The sequence below is a fragment of the Armigeres subalbatus genome, chromosome 2 (genome assembly GCF_024139115.2).
Source record: "Armigeres subalbatus isolate Guangzhou_Male chromosome 2, GZ_Asu_2, whole genome shotgun sequence".
Taxonomy (NCBI): domain Eukaryota; kingdom Metazoa; phylum Arthropoda; class Insecta; order Diptera; family Culicidae; genus Armigeres; species Armigeres subalbatus.
This window is the reverse complement of record NC_085140.1, coordinates 25283037-25301865: the sequence shown is the minus strand read 5'-3', so window position 1 is coordinate 25301865 and position 18829 is coordinate 25283037. Positions and strand designations below refer to the sequence as shown.

At 40.3% G+C, this 18829-nt stretch overlaps 1 protein-coding gene across 2 annotated transcripts in view; it reads left to right on the top strand.

Moving 5' to 3' along the window:
- The first annotated feature begins 370 nt into the window (after positions 1 to 370).
- The window catches only part of LOC134218283 (solute carrier family 25 member 32), a 37653-nt gene continuing 19194 nt past the window's right edge, over positions 371 to 18829 (top strand). The window contains exon 1 of one of the 2 annotated variants that reach the window (XM_062697217.1): positions 371 to 1325. The gene's annotated coding sequence lies outside the window, so the exon portion shown is untranslated. The remainder of the gene's footprint in view (positions 1326 to 18829) is intronic. The other variant, XR_009981298.1, reaches the window with a different exon arrangement.

Sequence of the window (18829 nt, the reverse complement as noted above, 5' to 3'; positions counted from 1 at the left end):
GTGAATAGATTGCTGTAGTGTTTCAAAGAGAGTAATTGGATAATGAAGACAATCCTTTCTCTGCATTTACCCCCGTATATAATCAGTGGACTAGATATGCGTAATACTTTCCCGGTGGACTACCTCTTTCCATCATCAACCGAAAGACATTTTACAAATCTACGCCATGAACCGTTACTTTAAATCCCCTTCATTCTCGTTTTATAGCATCTACTTGGCTACTATGAAAACATCAATGAAAAATATTTACCGTTTCTTTTCTAGCCGGACGAGCATTGCCAACCGACTGTCAAACTGTCAACGTGACACGAAGATGAACCGTTCATTCATTCCGGGCGGTACGACCTCACGAACATCAGCCGATCAGCAGTCAGTTGCTTTGCTAACCAGCCCAGCTGCTCACCTCACCGTTCGTCTGCGCTACGGTGCGAGTTGCGTGTCCCTGTGTGTGTGCGTGTCAAGCACATCATCAACACGCCATCCAGCCAGCCCAGAGCAAGTAGATAGGTGAAGAGCAGTGAAGTGAAGGGAAGCAATCAGCCCGCAGTGTAGTTGGTGTGGAGATTGGTTGAAGTGAGTGAAGCCGAAGTTCAGTTTTTTTGCCCCTGCGGAAGAATCCACATCACAATCGATCCGCTCTCCGTCAATCCTGTCTGTGGTGCTCCTCCATGTTGTTGGCAGTGCTTAGCAACATAAAGAAAATCGATAAGCAACCTTGAAAACAGAGCCTACTACTGCGGAGTTGCGTGTGATCTCATTCGTGCGGGAAGCAAAACAAATTCGCCATTTCGAAGGCTTCGGAAAGTGTCCCTCCATCGTTCGCTCGCGCATTAACTACGGAATAACGCCATTTCCGTTTGAAGTTTATCTTTGTGACCTGGTGAAAGTGCTCGCAAAATGTGTAAAACGCCACTGATTGCAGACGTAGAAGTATCTGCCCACGGAATCGTCAGTGAAAAGACTGCGTTTACGTCATACTTCTGGGCTCTTATCAGTCGCTGAATGGCCGCTGACAGCAGCTGCTATCCGGAAACAAATCCAAACCCGCGAAGTGTTTCACCGTGACCGTCGTTGTCAGTCCGCCACGAACTGTCCACCTGCTTGACCCATCCGTCGAACCGGAGGGCAGGTCATCGTGTTCGCTTTCAGTTGGATTTTTTCCTCTTCCTGTATATAATGTACATAGGCGAGCCGAAAACTATTTTCCTTTTCAATCAATAATACAAGAAGATTGCATCCGCAAAAAAAAAGAATAAACAAAGGATAAATCACGAGCGGAGGACACCCGTTGCTTCGTTGGAAATTGTCTAATAATAATAGTAATAGTAAGTACAACACATCTACAATAACACATTGAGGCAATAAAGCTGAGATTTGATTGGTTGAGCAATCAAACTATTTAGGTACCGAATATTTTGCATATTAGAGGAAACGATGAGGTGGAGAGTAGATGACGACGACCGCAGAGAAGGCTGGGTCGAGCTGCACATTGCGCGTGCAATTGTCCGAAGCGACATCTGGCTTCGAATGGCGGAACTAAGCTCGTATGTACACGCTGCTGGATATGGTGTGGCTCGATCGATTTACGAGGTGAAAGGCGAGGTTGTTTACGAAATTTTTGCACATATTTCGTCAGCAATTTAGAGTCGCAAAAATGTTGATTGATTTGGGTTTGTTATCGGGGATTTTAGCAGGTCAGCTGGTAGATTGTTTTGGCTGAAGGAAAATAACATGTTTTCAGGTCATTTTTATTATATTTATTGAAGAGATTTGCAGCCCAAGGCTGGCTCATCTCTGTTTCTAGAATTCTCCATTTGTAGTATGTACATAATTCGTTTTTGCCTGTTGCGCTATATGTTCAAGGAATGTGTTTTTACGGTGCCTTTTTTGTTTTGAAAAATCACCTAGTCAAAAACGTAGAGCTATTACCACCTTAGTAAAGTCTAGCTCCTTGAATGACGGTAACCCTAATGGTAGCACGCTGTTCTGAGGCGATACAAGACTAATACTAATAAGATGCATAATACTACAACAGATCAATTTAATGCTCGGAGTGGTTAAAATACCAACAAAAAAACTAAAAATCAAAACATGAGTGCTATAGATTAGATGGCGGCAGTGGTAGGTTTTTTTTTATTGATTAAGAGATTTTGGCAATGTTCTGTCAGTCAGTGCCTTATGACTTGCTACATTTAAGCAACAACAGTGATAAGTCAATGCAGAAATAAGATCGTAAATAGCAAAAACAAATTATCTATGGCTGTCTCCTTTTTTTTACAATCAGCTATTCAGACAATAAGAGCACTTTTTTATTTTCAAACCAATCACGTTGATAATGCAATCGATACTGTTTTATTAAGTTTTCGTACTTATAACCTTCGTTGACTCACACTATTGACACCTTTGAAAAAACAAGCTTATCATTCACAGAAGTAGCGTGACTGCGTGCGTTATTTAGGATCAGAAATCAGTAAATTGCATAAACCTGCCGGTCGATAGAATTAAATGTAAAACAGAACAGCACATTTGGAGATCGTTGCCTGAATCTTTTTGCCTGTCTTGGCACGGTGGCCGTCCACAACCAGGACGTTGGGCAAGAAGATTCACGCTTCGATTGTGTGCTGTTCAATATAAGGTCTTCCTTCCTCCCTTTCACACTCTATCGTTTCATACTTGTTTGCGCCCTTGCAATCTGTTGAGTTGCAATTATCTTTGGATTATCTACTCACTCATACTTTGAGTAGAACTGACCGATAAAGCCGATAAACAAATCATTCACCTTAGTATCTAATTTGGCCAACCCTGAAAAATGCATATTTTCCAGAAAAATATCGATCAGTTTCAACAGCGAAGAAAGATAAGGGATATATCTCCTGTTAGAGCTAATAAAACTCCCGAAAATTGCTTTACTTTTGGAGTTATGTGAGAAACTGGCCAACTCGTCATTTTTGAAATTGGCTTTTTAGATTTTCTCTTCTGGGTTTCTTTGAAACCTTTTGATAAATATTTTGAATGAGTTTTGTTATTATAGTGTTATAAGCAATAGTTTTCTAGAATGCTATCAGGAAACGAAAAAAATGGTGGGATCCTTGTTTCCAGTCTTAGCAAGAATAATAAAAGCATAAGGATTACTACTCTCGGCAACGCCCATTTGCATCGTGTCCTGTGAGAATCCCGAAGAATTTCAATAAAAAGTTCCGTAGGATTTCGAAAGGAATGTTTGTTGAGTTTTCTGAAAACGTTCCGGAGAATTTTCCTAGAAGATTGATTAGAATTTTCGCACGAAGTTTTGAAGAGTTTTTTTTGCAAATGAATTGCAGTGAGGAAATTTCTAAAAATTCTACCAGGAAACTCTCAAAAACATCTTCAGTAAATTCCGAAGAATTACCCGACCAAATTTCGAAGAGTTTCCTTATAAATCATAGAAAAATTTTCCTAGGAAATTACAAAGGAAATTTTAAAGAATTTACTGAAGATAATTTCTTAAAGAAAACCGAAGCAATTTTGAAAACTTGCCGAGGAAATTTCGGAGAGTTTGTCGAAGAACTTCAGAAGAATTTTCTTAGGAAACTTACAAAAAATATCACGAGGATATACCGAAGAAATTCCTGAGGAAATCCCAAAAAATGTGGAGTTCCGAAGAATCTTCTGAGCCTCGTGATATACGAATGCAAAAATTGTAACCTGGCTTAGAAACCTCGCAGCTAAAAACTGGAAGTGCTCAATGAACACTAAGCTGCGAGGCTCTGTCCCAGTGTGGGGATGTAATGCCAATAAAAAAGAAGAATTACAGATCCTGATGATTTTCTAACCCTGTTCAAAAACTATAAAAACCCATGATATCTAATGTGCTATTCAGATTTATCTTCTGAATTGAAGATGAACTTGGTATCCCCATTTTTGCCCTTCATTCAGCAGTGCATTGAAGGCAGATTGACAATCAGATTCAACTGTGCTATTGGGTGGAACCGTATTCAGAGCAAGACTAAAGCCAGGATGGTGGGACAGTCAAGCCATTGTCCTACCCATGATTATGCCGAGCATATCATAAAATATTTACTTTCACGAAGCAACTTCAGTCCAAATTTAAACAAACGGTGCATGACAATTCTCGCTTAACTTTTCAAAAGGTCCTAAGCAACATTTTGTTCATGAATTAATTTGAATAGCGCAATCAAAAGCTTTCATGTTGTTCTGTTGATTGCGCTATTCAAATTAGTTCATGAAAAAAATGTTACTTAGGACCTTTTGAAAAGTTAAGCGAGATATCATGATTTAAGTGTTCAGTTTTACAGTAAGCTCTTGTTGCAATACTGTCTGTACACGTGTTCAGTTTTACAAATTTGGATTAAAAGTGAATCACTACTGATTTCACTATAAAATCGATAAATTCACCGAACTGTCAACAGCAATAATTTTACAGATTTTCCGTGGTTTTGACTAGGGATCCTATATTAAGAGATGTGCGAATACTTTTCCAGACGATTTAGCAACGCTGTTATTTTCGTAAACAAGCGCTGCCAGCACTTGCCGTGGCACAAAATGTTGGAGCTCGAACATGACTTTGCGTATAATGGCATTTTCTGATTGTGTTATCTAACGTCCAACAGTTCATTTTCACTAAATTAAAGGTGCAATACAAATGATCAAGGTACCATGCATAAACTAGACTACTTCAACTTGCCAATGTAAAACAAATTGTTTATTTGACAAAACTTTTCATAAAATCTTTTTCATTACAATCGCAATACCTTTCAATCCGCAACAATAACAATGTTCATTTGGCTCAGATTCTGACAGCTCTCAATGCTCGATTGGCTCAATATGGCCGCTTTCGCATATCTCTGAATGTAGGATCCCTAGTTTTGACCAAGATGAATACATAAGAACCCTGGTTTTGACAGTTGAACAAAGGAAAATATCACAGAAAATCGGTGGAATAACTTTTCTTATACTGTGTTTTAAGTGTAATGTTAGAAAATAAAATTTCTAATAGAAATATTGTGTTTATTATATAGTAGAAGAAAAGTCCAACCCCGTACTGCTTACCGTTTTTAATTAAATTGCGTTTAGAATTTTTGAGAAGAGTTTTAAAAACTTCTCCGTATGGTCATCTTTCTACTTCTTCTTCTTCATGCAACATCAAAGGGCCAATTGCTGGTGACATGGAAGCGAGAGTTGCGCTACCAGCTCAGATCCGGGCGACACGGATCTCGATTCGGATCAGTCGTGACCGATTCTGGCGAACCGTGTGGTTCAAACGAACCGAACTGGGAGCTGTGTCCTGTGTCTTGCACGGAGCGGATCTTTTGCTTGCGACGGGTTTTCCCGCCAGCATACTGCTACATGTGCTCTCTGTTTGTTTGTAGCTGTATTTTTTACTCTCTTGTTTTTAGTTCTCTCGCATTTCGGGAACCAAAATAGATGAATGGGATCGCTTGTATGAAAATTTCAACTACGCATGGTTAGAAGCGCGCGCAAACAAGGCATTGATTTACTACACCCAGTATGAAAAGAAAACTTATGACACGTGATTTGGTTAATATACATATCGCAGACTAGGACTGAATTATTCAAATTAACGATTTGAGAAACGTTATCAACAAAATGTAAATTATGAATAGAAAATAATGTTCAGTTAATTTTTGTATAGAAATAAATGAACTCCTAGACTTCAAAACTAGACGGTCAGAAAAAGCGTAATAAATGTTATTAGTTTAAAATTGTCGGTTTTTCAATAGAAATTATTGCTCCACTATAGCTAAAAATTTTGAAAATTTTAAAATTTCAAAGTGAAGTAAATAGATGAATGATGAATGAATGAATAAATAAATGAATGACATAAATTTTTAAAATATTATATAATTAAAATTCATATATAATTAAAATAATTAAAATTAAAATAATAATATTACTAATTATTTTTTAATGTATGTAGCATTAAAGAGCTGAAGAGCTGACTCTTTTCAATGAGCTGAACGGATCAGATCCGCTCACTGCAATGAGCTGCTTTGCCCATCTCTAGTCAAAACCAGTATAAAAGTGATAGAATGCGCTATCGCTTATCAGGTGGAACATATTGAGTGCGTGCGTTATCGTTTCTTAATGCGCATCGACAGTGCGTTGGAGTGAAACACGATTCTTGTCCTTAATCCTGTTGAAGTACTTTCAAAAACTGAAATATTTAGTCGACTTCCTATACATTACTATCCGTCTTGCAGCAAAGATTGTCGAAGTAGTTTTCTTCTCCTTATTCTACATTGATCATCGTTTTGATTAAAAGCGCCACTATCAACTGGTCAGGGTTCTGCCAAATCATTTTTTGGCCAAAGTTTTCGTGTAACAGATTTAATTAATCACAAACCACATCGGACATCGTTCAACGCCATAACTGAGGATATCCTACAACAAATGTACGGAATTGACATAAAATACATTCCGTTTTCCTTTAAAAAAAAAAAAAAAAAGACAGGAACACCGTCTTCGACCAGAGGTCGTACAGACTGAATACTTAACACCTAGACAACGGACAGGACACATAACACCCAGTGGACCGGTAGAGGATTTTTCGATCACGAAAAGTTTCCTTCTTACCGGAGCGGGAATCGAACCCTCGCCCCATAGCCCATGCGTCTAGGCGATTGACGTCGCTAACCGCACGGCCACGAAGCCCTTTTGCGAACAAAATATCACAAGTCAGTCTAAAAGCCGTTTGGTGCGGTTTGGCTGAACCCCGACCAACTACTAGTACAATCATGCTTATTGAAGAAGCAATATTTGTTCTGAAAATCGATGAAAATTTCACAAATTATGTGAAGATTATGTCTGAAATGTCAGGAAGCCCAGGTTTTCTTATTTCTACGATTTTTTATATGTAATAGGGGCGACTGGAGCGAAATTACAAAACCTGCCAAAGCCGTCATTCCCCCTATGTGCATGTGTTCAGGACGGTACCCTATCACCCCAAAAATTTCTCTGTGGGGCCAGAAGTACCAACTGATGAGTGTCGACAACCGTCGCCGCAGATATGAAGAATAGCAGAAACACGTAAACAGTATAGAATTCAGCATTGTTAGACAGCAGACGTAGAAAGACAAAACGGTGAAATTACTTTGTTGGACACAATTTGTGACAAAAATACACGAAAAACACTTGTTGGACAGGAATTGTGACGCAAAAAGACTAAAAATGTAAGACATAGATTTATACGCTAATTACTAATGTTTACGGCTAGTTGAATTTATTGAGCCTATGAACTATGTGCTAAAACCTAAACCTATGCAAAATGTAACCTAAAACTAATTAAAATAAATGAATTTACAGCTAAAGCAAACTCAACTCAACAGAAGAAGAGTTTTGCTAAACGGATGGTCCGAAATCTCATCACCTGTCGCAACAAAACTTTTAGATTTTTATCTACAAAGACGGGGTTGCTCTAGGAGGCTTTACATCACGCCACGCGGTTTTATTAAACACAATGGCAAACAGACACAATTGTTTGTGCGGCCGACCATTCAACCCCGAAGAAATGATAAAAAGGTGCCGTGAGTGTTTGCAATGTATGCATAACGACTGCGCTGCAGTTGGTCGTTCAATTGATGGGCAGTGTGATATGTGTGTTCAATGTTTTGAACGCAATGTTCGTCCGGCACGATCGCTTTCAAGAAGATCGACTAACTCGAATGCTCGCGCAAAGATCCGTCTAGACATGCAGCGTCTTGAAGAGGAGAATACACTCCAAGAGAAGGCTGCGGAAGAAAAGCTTAGAAGGGAGAAGGAGTATCTAGCGAAAAAGTTCGAACTGATGCAGGCTCAGTTAGACGAAGAAGAAGAAGTAAACAGTGTAAGAAGTCGTCGTTCGCTGTCAGGTGTGCAGATAGTTCAACAGTGGCTTCAGGACGATCCCATCGGCTCTGGCATCGGGTGCAATGAAATCCCCGCCGGTCCATCATCACAAACAGGGACAGTCCACAAGCCAAGACAGTCAGTGCCCACGACAGTAGCGGCAAATTCGACACCAATGTCCGGTAAACAAGCGGAGTTTACCTTCGGTCTCAATCCGAGTCAGTCAGAAGAACCTAGGTGGCATTCTCAGCAATCAAGTTGTCAACAACAAGCATTGCTTGAAGTTAAAGATCTGTTGGACTGGAGTCTAACTTGGGATCCGCCAGCATCACCGAAACCTCTTCCGAAAGCTCGATACGCGGTGGATTTGCAGGAAATTCAACGTAAGTTTTGTGGAGTACAGTTGCATCCTGTTCAACAGAATGCAGGTTCTGTGGGTGCTACTATCCAGCATTCGTTACCAGCGCGTGAATCCTTGGTGCAGCATAGCAAGGTTCGTGGGGAATGCACAATGCAGCAGCAGATCCTCGCCAGTTCAGCACCGTTGATGTCTGGCCTTGAATCGTCCACTGGAGCAATTACTTCGGTGAGTCAAACGTGCTCTGATCAGATTGCATTTCAAACTAGACCATTGCAAAACAATGAAACATTTGACATACCAAAAGTGTCATCTTTCATTCAACACACTCCTATTTTCTCGACCGAACCATGCAGACCCCCCCCAAACAATCCATCTGTTTTTCTACCAACACACAAAAGTACCCCATACGTTCGAAATACAACTGCCCCCTCCGTGCATTTTGCTGACTGCCTTCCTGCGTCGTCGTCCGGTTTGCCGATACCGTCCGATGTGCGAACAATCCAAAGCAATTCGTTACCCATTGTATCATCAGTTGCAGTCAACCACGGTGCATCGACAATACTTCCGCCCGGTGACTTGTTTGTCCCCGCACCAATGACTCCATCTTGGATTAACGCTCCCACTGCTCAACAAATCGCTGCCAGACACATCGTTTCCAGAGAACTTCCCATCTTTTCGGGCGATCCAGTCGAGTGGCCGTTGTTCATAAGTTGCTATCAGAACACGACTCAGTTATGTGGTTTCTCTCATGGGGAAAATTTGATGCGATTACAACGGAGTCTTAAAGGAAATGCACTAGAAGCAGTACGTAGTTTTCTGTTGGAGCCCTCATCGGTTCCCATGATCATTGCTACGTTGCATACACTCTACGGACGATCCGATCTAGTCATCAATTCTCTATTGCAAAAAGATCGTACTACACCGTCTCCAAAACCAGATAAGCTAGAATCCTTAATATCTTTGGACTTGTCTGCCAGAATCTTTGCGGTCATCTTCGCGCTGCTGGACAGGAGGCCCACTTCTCTAACCCAGCTTTAATCCAAGAGTTAGTGAATAAACTTCCGGCGAATTTGAAACTAGATTGGGCCCTCTTAAAGCAAAAGTGTCCTGTGGTTGATCTAGGCGTATTTGGGAACTACATGGCGCAACTAGTGGTAGCTGAAAGTGATGTTACACCCTTTCCACTGCTTGAAGAGCCTCGTTCTTATTCCGGCAAACAGAAGACGAAAGAGAAGTTGTACGTTAACACCCATTCAACCGGTTATCCATCGGAGGTTGCCAATAAACAGCATCAACCCAGCTATTGCGGAGACAAGCATATCCAGCCGAAGCCGTGCCCAATTTGTTGCAAACCTGGACACAAAGTTCGGGATTGTGGCGTGTTCAAAAACTACAATTTAGAGGATCGTTGGAAGCGGACGCAAGAGAACTATTTATGTAGACGGTGCCTAGTGGCGCATGGGAAGTTTCCTTGTAAAGGCGATGATGTGTGGAATGGATGGATGTGAAGAACGGCACCACAAACTATTGCATCCAGGCAAGCCAGAGTCTGCCGTACCAATTGAGTCTCCGAAAGTGAACAAACGAATTAATGTTCATAACGCCCTGAAAGTCGCTACGTTATTTCGCATCGTCCCAGTGACGCTCTTCGGGAACAATAGATCCATCCACACCTTTGCATTTTTGGACGAAGGGTCTTCATCAACACTGGTCGAGGCGACAGTCGCTCGTGAGTTAGGAGTGACAGGCAAGGTGTATCCGCTTTGTTTGCAGTGGACCAATGATGTGGAACGTTCCGAGGACAATTCTCAGCTAATACGTCTCGAAATCTCAGGCCGTGGAGCTGATGAGCGACACGTACTGAAAGCCATACACCGTCGAAAAGCTGCGCCATCCCTCGCGAAGTTTGTCAGTTGACCAGCTACCTAATCGATTTCCTTATCTTCGTGGTCTACCCATCGAAGGATATTGCAACGCAACTCCAACTATCCTCATTGTCTTGGACAACGTGATTCTAAAAATTCCACTTAAAATTCCGGAAGGTAGGCCAACCGGCTGCTGCAAAAACTCGACTGGGTTGGACTGTTTACGGTCCCATTTCTGACGAAGATTTCTCAATGAAACAGTGTCACATCCATCTCTACCAAGAAGTCCGCAGTGCTGACGATGAATTGCTTGATCTAGCGTTGCCATAGCACCATTGCTGGAAGGCTCCGATGAAATGCGTTCAAAGAATTTTGGAAATTCTGGAAGAAACTACTTCGCGATTGCCATCCGGAAGATTTCAGACAAGACTATTGTGGAAACATGATTACATCGACTTTCCAGACAGCAAGCCCATGGCAGAGAGTCGTTTGAGATCCTTACAACGTCGGCTGATGCGGAAACCTGAGCTTTTCGAAAATCTCAAGCAACAAATGGATGAATATCAGGAGAAAGGATTCGCACACAAAATTACGAATGAAGAATTGTATTCATCGGATCCTAAAAGGGTGTGGTATCTTCCACTAGGGGTAGTGGTACATCCTAGAAAACCAGGGAAAGTCCGCATGATCTGGGACGCAGCTGCGACGGTACGGGGTCAATCGCTAAATTCCGTTTTACTCGCAGGGCCAGATTTGCTGACGTCCCTTCCATCAGTTCTCTCCAGATACCGACAACGGCAAGTCGCCATTAGTGGTGATATACAACAAATGTTTCATCAGTTCCAGATAAGACCAGAAGACCGGCAAGCACAACGGTTCTTGTTCCGGAGCGACCCCTCCAAATCACCGGATACGTACGTCATGGATGTCGCGACGTTTGGTGTGACATGCTCGCCCTCTGCCGCGCAGTTCATTAAGAATCGAAATGCTAAAGATTTCGAGTCCGAGTTCCCTAAAGCAGCTGCCGCTATCATCCACAACCACTACGTGGACGATTACTTGGACAGCCTAGACACTCCAGAAGAGGCCATTAATCTGGCTTTGCAGGTAAAGATGGTCCATGCAAAAGCTGGGTTTCACCTACGAAACTGGATGTCTAGCTCTAAAAAAGTTCTATCACGGGTCGGGGAATCCACGGAAGAAACAGTGAAGTGCTTCAAAGCGCATACATCTTCACCTTCAGAACGTGTTCTAGGAATGAGTTGGTATCCTGATTCAGATGAATTCGCTTTCAATATTCTTTTCCGGGAGGAGTTGATGCCATTAATTCAGGAACAGCGTATACCCACAAAACGGCAATTACTCAGAGTGGTCATGAGCATTTTTTGATCCCCTTAAACTGGTGTCGCTTGTTGTAGTGCACGGGTAAATTCTCATACAAAACGTGTGGCGTGCAAAAATCGATTGGGACGGAGAAATATTAAACGAAATTTTCCAGGAATGGCATCGGTGGATCCGTCTGTTAGGACAACTGGACGCAATTCGCATACCAAGATGCTACTTCCTGGGATATCTCCCAGAAAGCTTCAATACTCTGGAACGACATGTTTTTGTCGATGCTAGCGAAGCGAGGAAGCATATGTGGCTGCGGCATACTTCCGGATCGTAGATCAAAGCCAAGTGCGCTGTGTTCTGGTGTCTTCTAAAACTAAAGTGTCGCCGTTAAAACCTCATTCAATACCCCGTCTCGAGCTACAAGCGGCATTGCTAGGATCCAGACAGGCGAAGTCTTTAGCAGAGAACCATACTCTTCGCATTCATCAACGGCTCTTCTGGACTGATTCTTCCACTGTTCTATCCTGGTTGCAATTAGATCAACGCAAATACCGGCAATTCGTATCGTGTCGAGTGTCGAAAATCCTGAACTCATCGAAAGTGGTAGAATGGCATCACGTTCACTCTCGCTTGAATGTCGCTGATGATGCTACCAAGTGGAAGGAAGGCCTACAAATCAACATCCATCACCGTTGGTTTCGGGGTCCAAGCTTCTTGTACGAAACTTCAGATTCCTGGCCCCAATCTACAACATTTCCTTGTCATACCACAGAGGAACTTCGCCCGGTACACGTTCACCTAACAAGCGTAAAAGAACAAATAGTGCAGTTCTCCAGATTTTCTAAGTGGGAACGCTGTTTGCGAACGGTTGCATACGTTCACCGATTTGTCGAACAACTGAAGCGGAAGAGGCGCAATGAGATTACTAATACATCGCCAATACTTTCTCGAGACGAACTTCAATATGCAGAGCGCACAATTTGCAGATTAGCCCAGGTCGAAACCATTGGAGAATAGATAACCACGAGGATTTAAAATCAACAGCTACCTCCGCATCAACGCCGATGCCTGGATAGGACAAGTAAACTGTACAAGTTATCGCCTTTTCTAGACGACCGCGGAGTTGTTCGAATGGAGGGTCGGATTGCCGGCTATCCTGAAGCATCTTTCGAGTACAAGTATCCCGTAGTGCTGCCAAAGGACCATATTGTAACTTCATTGATTGTTGATTCGTACCATAGGCGGTTCAACCATATCAACTCAGAGACAGCGGTTAATGAAATGCGACAGAAATTCCACGTGTCGGAAATGAGGGCGGCATTTCGAAGGACTCGGAAGCGCTGTTATTGGTGCAGGGTGTACAAGGCGACTCCAGCAGCGACTCCAAGGATGGCACCTTTACCAGCTGCCTGAGCTACTCCCTACGTGAGACCGTTCAGTTTCGTTGGAATCGACTACTTTGGTCCGCTGTTAATCGTACAAGGCAGACAGGAGGTCAAGCGGTGGGTCGCGCTCTTCACTTGCTTGACGATCAGAGCAATACATCTCGAGCTTGTTACAAGCATGACAACAGAATGTTATAAAATTACGATTCGGAGATTTATAGCACGGAGAGGGGCACCTTCGGAGATATATAGTGATCGAGGAACCAACTTTGTCGAAGTCAACGGCGAATTAAGAGATCAGATAAAAGGTATTGAAAACGATTTGGCCTCAACGTTCACCTACGACTGAATGGCGGTTCACCGCACATGGGGGCATTGGGAACGTATGGTTCGGTCCGTAAATGTGCTTTAGCTGCGCTGTCTGTTCAGCGTAAGCCTCACGAAGCAACTTTGGTTGCATTGCTGGTCGAAGCAGAATTTGTAGTGAACTCGAGACCATTACCTACATGACCCACGAGACTGAAGACCACGAAACGCTGACGCTAAGTGTTTCCTCTTGTTAAGCACTAGCGGAGTGAATCAACCTTCATCCGAACTGATCAACGATAAGCTGTCATTGCGTTCCAACTGGTTCTTATACCAGCGGCTCTTGGACTAGTTTTGGACGCGCTGGATAAGGGAATATTAACTTTTCACCATTACCAAGCGGACGGAATGATCCGCAGGGCCGGCGATTTGGTGATGTTCGTAGATGACCTACCTCGGAATTGGTGGAGTAGAGGTCGAATTCTGTTTGTGTTCCCTGACCGGGATGGCAGATGTCAAAGTGCCAGCATCAAGACATCTACACGCATTCTACGGCGTCCAGTTGTGAAATTGGCCGTCCTTGAAATGGCGGATACTGCTCGTGAGGACACGGAGCAATACGGGTCGGGGAATGTTCAGGACGGTACCCTTCTTCTTCTTCTTATTGGCATTACGTCCCCACACTGGGACAGAGCCGCCTCGCAGCTTAGTGTTCATTAAGCACTTCCACAGTTATTAACTGCGAGGTTTCTAAGCCAGGTTACCATTTTTGCATTCGTATATCATGAGGCTAACACGATGATACTTTTATGCCCAGGGAAGTCGAGCCAATTTCCAATCCGAAAATTGCCTAGACCGGCACCGGGAATCGAACCCAGCCACCCTCAGCATGGTCTTGCTTTGTAGCCGCGCGTCTTACCACACGGCTAAGGAGGGCCCCTATCACCCAAAAAATGTCTCTGTGGGGCCAGAAGTACCAACTGATGAGTGTCGACAACCGTCGCCGCAGATATGAAGAATAGCAGAAACACGTAAACAGTATAGAATTCAGCATTGTTAGACAGCAGACGTAGAAAGACAAAACGGTGAAATTACTTTGTTGGACACAATTTGTGACAAAAATACACGAAAAACACTTGTTGGACAGGAATTGTGACGCAAAAAGACTAAAAATGTAAGACATAGATTTATATGCTAATTACTAATGTTTACGGCTAGTTGAATTTATTGAGCCTATGAACTATGTGCTAAAACTTAAACCTATGAAAAATGTAACCTAAAACTAAAAAAAAAAAATAAAATAAATGAATTTACAGCTATAAGCAAACTCAAGTCAACAGAAGAAGAGTTTTGCTAAACGGATGGTCCGAAATCTCATCACCTGTCGCAACAGCATGGATTTCACAACATCAGAACTGTTGCGCAAATTGACATTTTTCCTATTTGTCCTACCCACGACTTGGAACGTGGATGCGCCTCTGGTTGTACTTGAATGACATCCAAATGTTTATGATAGTTCTCACACGATAACAAGCTATATTTGAGGAATGAAATCATTGTATTCTATAGTGGATTAAATATTAAATTTGTTATAATTTGTTGTAACCTTTCAGATAGAAGAATTTTGGGCCATCTGTATTCATAGTCTAGGGATGTTTGAATCCAATTACATAGAATAAGGAAAAACTACAAACGTATAAGTACAAACAAAGTACATACAAGAATACTAAACTAACTACATCAAGCTCTAACTAGAGCTTTGTTATAGGACATTTTCAATCGTTGCGCTTCCTGTCGCAACAATAAACAACGATTGAACAAACAGTGAGCGGGTAGTTGTTCAAACTAAAGATCATTTAAAACAAACATGCATTTCAGCTATTTTTATAAGAAATATGTTCGACTCAAATACATCATCAATTTAACATAAAGTTTATTCCACAAACATTTATTTCTGATTCAAAATGATGTAATTTGTATCTGTGTATGATACTGGAATGGAATACACTAATACTCTCATAGTAAGATTTTTTTCTGCGTGGAGCATAAAAATAAGAGTCCCCCCTTCTTCCAAATACCCGCTTTGCTTTATACTTGATAATTAGCTGAATTCTTTTCTAATGATGATTCTAGATGTGGAATTGCACGTTGTTTGAAGATCCTAATCAGAAGATTAGTGAACTTTTAAGGATTTAAATAATTTTAAATTTGATTTCCGTTTGGTATTCTGAAGAACTTCTTGTTAAGGCAGTTTTAACCTTGAGCATGTTATTTACTTGGGTCTTCGGTATTGATTTACGTTCTGCTGAATTAATATAAGTCCGATGCAAGTTAAACGTCATAATAGTTTTGTTTAATATGTTAGAATTTCGATTATTGTACAAAACTTGATAGATTTTGTGATCAATAATACCGTTATGAAGCAAGTTCCGAATACTGGCTTTGAAATGGCTACCTTGGCTTTATGCGTGTAATTATTTCCAATAGATCTTGCATTATTTTGTAAACTTGATCCTCAGTACGCAAAACCGAAGAAACGGAAAACACCAGTTTTTGGAATATGAGTCATGTTCAGCTCAAATCTAAACGGAATTTTATTTATGAAGTTTTTCCAAGTTTCCGATTATCAATTATTTAAGATATCGTAATTTGTCGATTCTCGTCAAATTTCTACTTGCAACTTAAAAGTGTTATTTCAGAACTCCAAGAAGTAGTACATAAAATGAACAATTTAAGTTTCAGTAAATGCGCCTATGACTTTCTTAAGGATGAAACAATGAATATTTGACTACATAGTTAGATTCTTTTGTATAATACCCAAATATTTTTAGAGTCAATTCATACGAGTTTTACGTTTTAGGTTTTTTACAATGATTTTTTTGTTTTTACGTAGATGATTGATAGCCATACCTATAAAAACTTTGTAATCTATCGTTAAAATATAAGCCGCGTAAAAACGACTGGAGCGAAATTCGTAGAAATTCGCGTTATAAAAACAGTCAAAAATCATCCGGTTTTATTTAAAACTTTCTAGTTGAAATAATATAATTTAAAATCGTCACAAAAAATATAAAATTAATGTGGTGGTGAATGAATTTGTCACTAATGTGAATCGATTTTTGCCCCTTGAACTCGAGATTGTCTGACAAACAAGTCATTTACAAAATCAATGTTAGAATTCTTGGATTTCTAGTAATGTTACCGAAGATACAAAAACGTTTTTCAAATAGACGTAACTGTATTTGGCCTTGAAATTTGAAGTGATTCACACTCTCTCTATTCAGCATACTTCGTGCAACTGACGTTAGTTAGATAGATTGCAACCAACTCTTTCTGTAAGGTACATTAGTTGACCAAAACAGTTTGAATTAAAAACAGAATCGCCATTTCAAAACTCAGTCAGAATCAGTCACGCCTATTCAAATAAGTTACTAGAATTTTCTTCGGCTTCAAAATCTCAAAACTGCATTAAAATATTTTATTAAACCGCATTGTCTATGTCTTCTATGGTAGCTCAAGCAGTTTATTTATGCTCATAATATGTTTCACGTTTTTATAATGTGATACAAATACTTTTCAGTGGAAAGTATATTCAAAGTTTTCTACAAAATAACTTATTTCCAAAAAAAGTTACAATTTTACCTTGTTGCAGTTTTTTGAACCAAAGGTACTACCACAGCTTTATAAGCTTTGTACGTTGAAAAATGTTTAAGTCTAGGAATTGAAAAAAAGAGTGTCATTACCACATGCAAACTGTAGTTTTATGAATAAGTTTAAGCAATGCTATAAAACTCTATTAAAAATTGTTGTTAATTAACATAATTTTGTGTTACATCTTTTAACACACGGTCTAGTTATTATAATCATATAATAACAGATTTTTATCTCTTTTTCGCAGCTGAAACTAGAAGTCGCTATTGAATCACTTTTTCTGATCCTGAAAGTCGCTTTTTAGTTTCTTTTACCGTCAGTGTTGGTCATTAAAGTCATTTTTTTACCGACATTGATCGCTACCAGGCCTGGTAGCGGGTCACTTTTTAGTGACTTGGTCACTTTTTTTCGGGCGAGACACTAAAAAGTCTCTTTTTTCGACCACTTGTCACTTGTCATGAGACGAGTTTGTACCATCCCATTTAATTCCTCCACTTGATCGTACCTAGACAGATACGTAACAGTAAGGTCATCTGTGGAGGTCGAAATACATATTTGTCTAGGTACAATCAAGTGGTGGAATTAAATAGGATGGTACAAACTCATCTCATGACAAGTGAAGTCATTCCACTAAAAGCTCAAAATAAGTTGCTTAACACTAGAGTCACTTTTCTCACAAAAAGTCACTATTTTCAACTATTTCCCAACTATTCACTAATTTTTTTATAAAGCTTTATGAATCCGTCGGATGATGCTTTGTTCATGACGGAAATGAAATTACGAATCTTGAAAAAATGATCGCTCTGAAAATTCGCCAGCCATTTAACTCGCTGCTCTTATTGGGATTTCACCAGTAGCTAATTAAAGGTGTATTACATCACAATTTATAAATTGGTATAATGTCATGCAAGCAGGAGACCGGCTAATATTTGGATTTTTTCAAACTCAAGCTTTTTACAGTGGGGGTGGAGAGACTTTATATCTTGGGACACTTCACCTCTTGGGAGATTTGATTCTCCCTGTTTCACCCAGAACTGAAGTATTATTGTTATAGCGTATTTTATATAGATCCTCTAGACAAATGGTCGTTATCGCGAATTATTTTTTTGATTGACAACCTTATTTACTCTATCATTTACTGTGTTTTGTCCCCCCTAAAGATGTTTTAAACTGGCCTCGCAAAAACTTCTCCATATAATAGCCGAATACTATCATTTTTCACTGCAAAAGCCATACATATGCTAAATGATCTTCACTGATAAAATGCCAACATTCCAACACAATTTCAGGATATTTGGATTTTACGTTGTTGCCTCAATATAAGAAGACTTGATTCCTCATTAGTCATCCATACAAAAGTTTGACGAAAAACTTAAGAAAATATAAATTATTCTAAAGCGGCTATTTGTTGTAGATTTGACAGATGCTATGTACAGTTTGCTCAAAAATATTAATTGAGTAGATATCATAGAAAGGAAATCTAGTCTCCCCAATTTTGGAGATTGCGTGCGCTGTCGAATTCCATAATCAAAATCGTTCATGAATACGCACAGCAAGTTGGAAAATCTACGTATTTTGAAAAGAAAAAAAAAATAAAAGTTCAGAGAACATGGGTCTCATAAAAGCCGGAGGTCGAGCGTTCAATCCCAGGCTCGTTGTACATAAATCTTCATAATTTTTTATTCTTTTTTTACCAAAACGTTTTCCTGTCGCACTAAAAATTTCAAAAATTTCTCTATGACAAATCGTATAGTAGATAATCTTTCTTAAGTAGGTGTTCAGCCATTCCAGTGATCGCAATTTTCACTCCTTCTTACGAGAAGAGAATGCTCATTTACGGATATTTTCACCGAGAAATCGCCGAGAAAAAGTGGTGAGTGAAAGACGTTTTCCGCCACAAATTGCAAAAAAAATTTTTTCCAAAAACGCTTGATTTCGTCTCATCGAACTTGAAACTGAAACTGACAGTCACTATTTGGTCCCTTTTTTCGTCAGCTTGGGTCACTAAAGTCACTATTTTGGACGACATCGATCGCTAACAGACCTGCTGTTTACAATCTCTCATTATTATAAAGCCATTC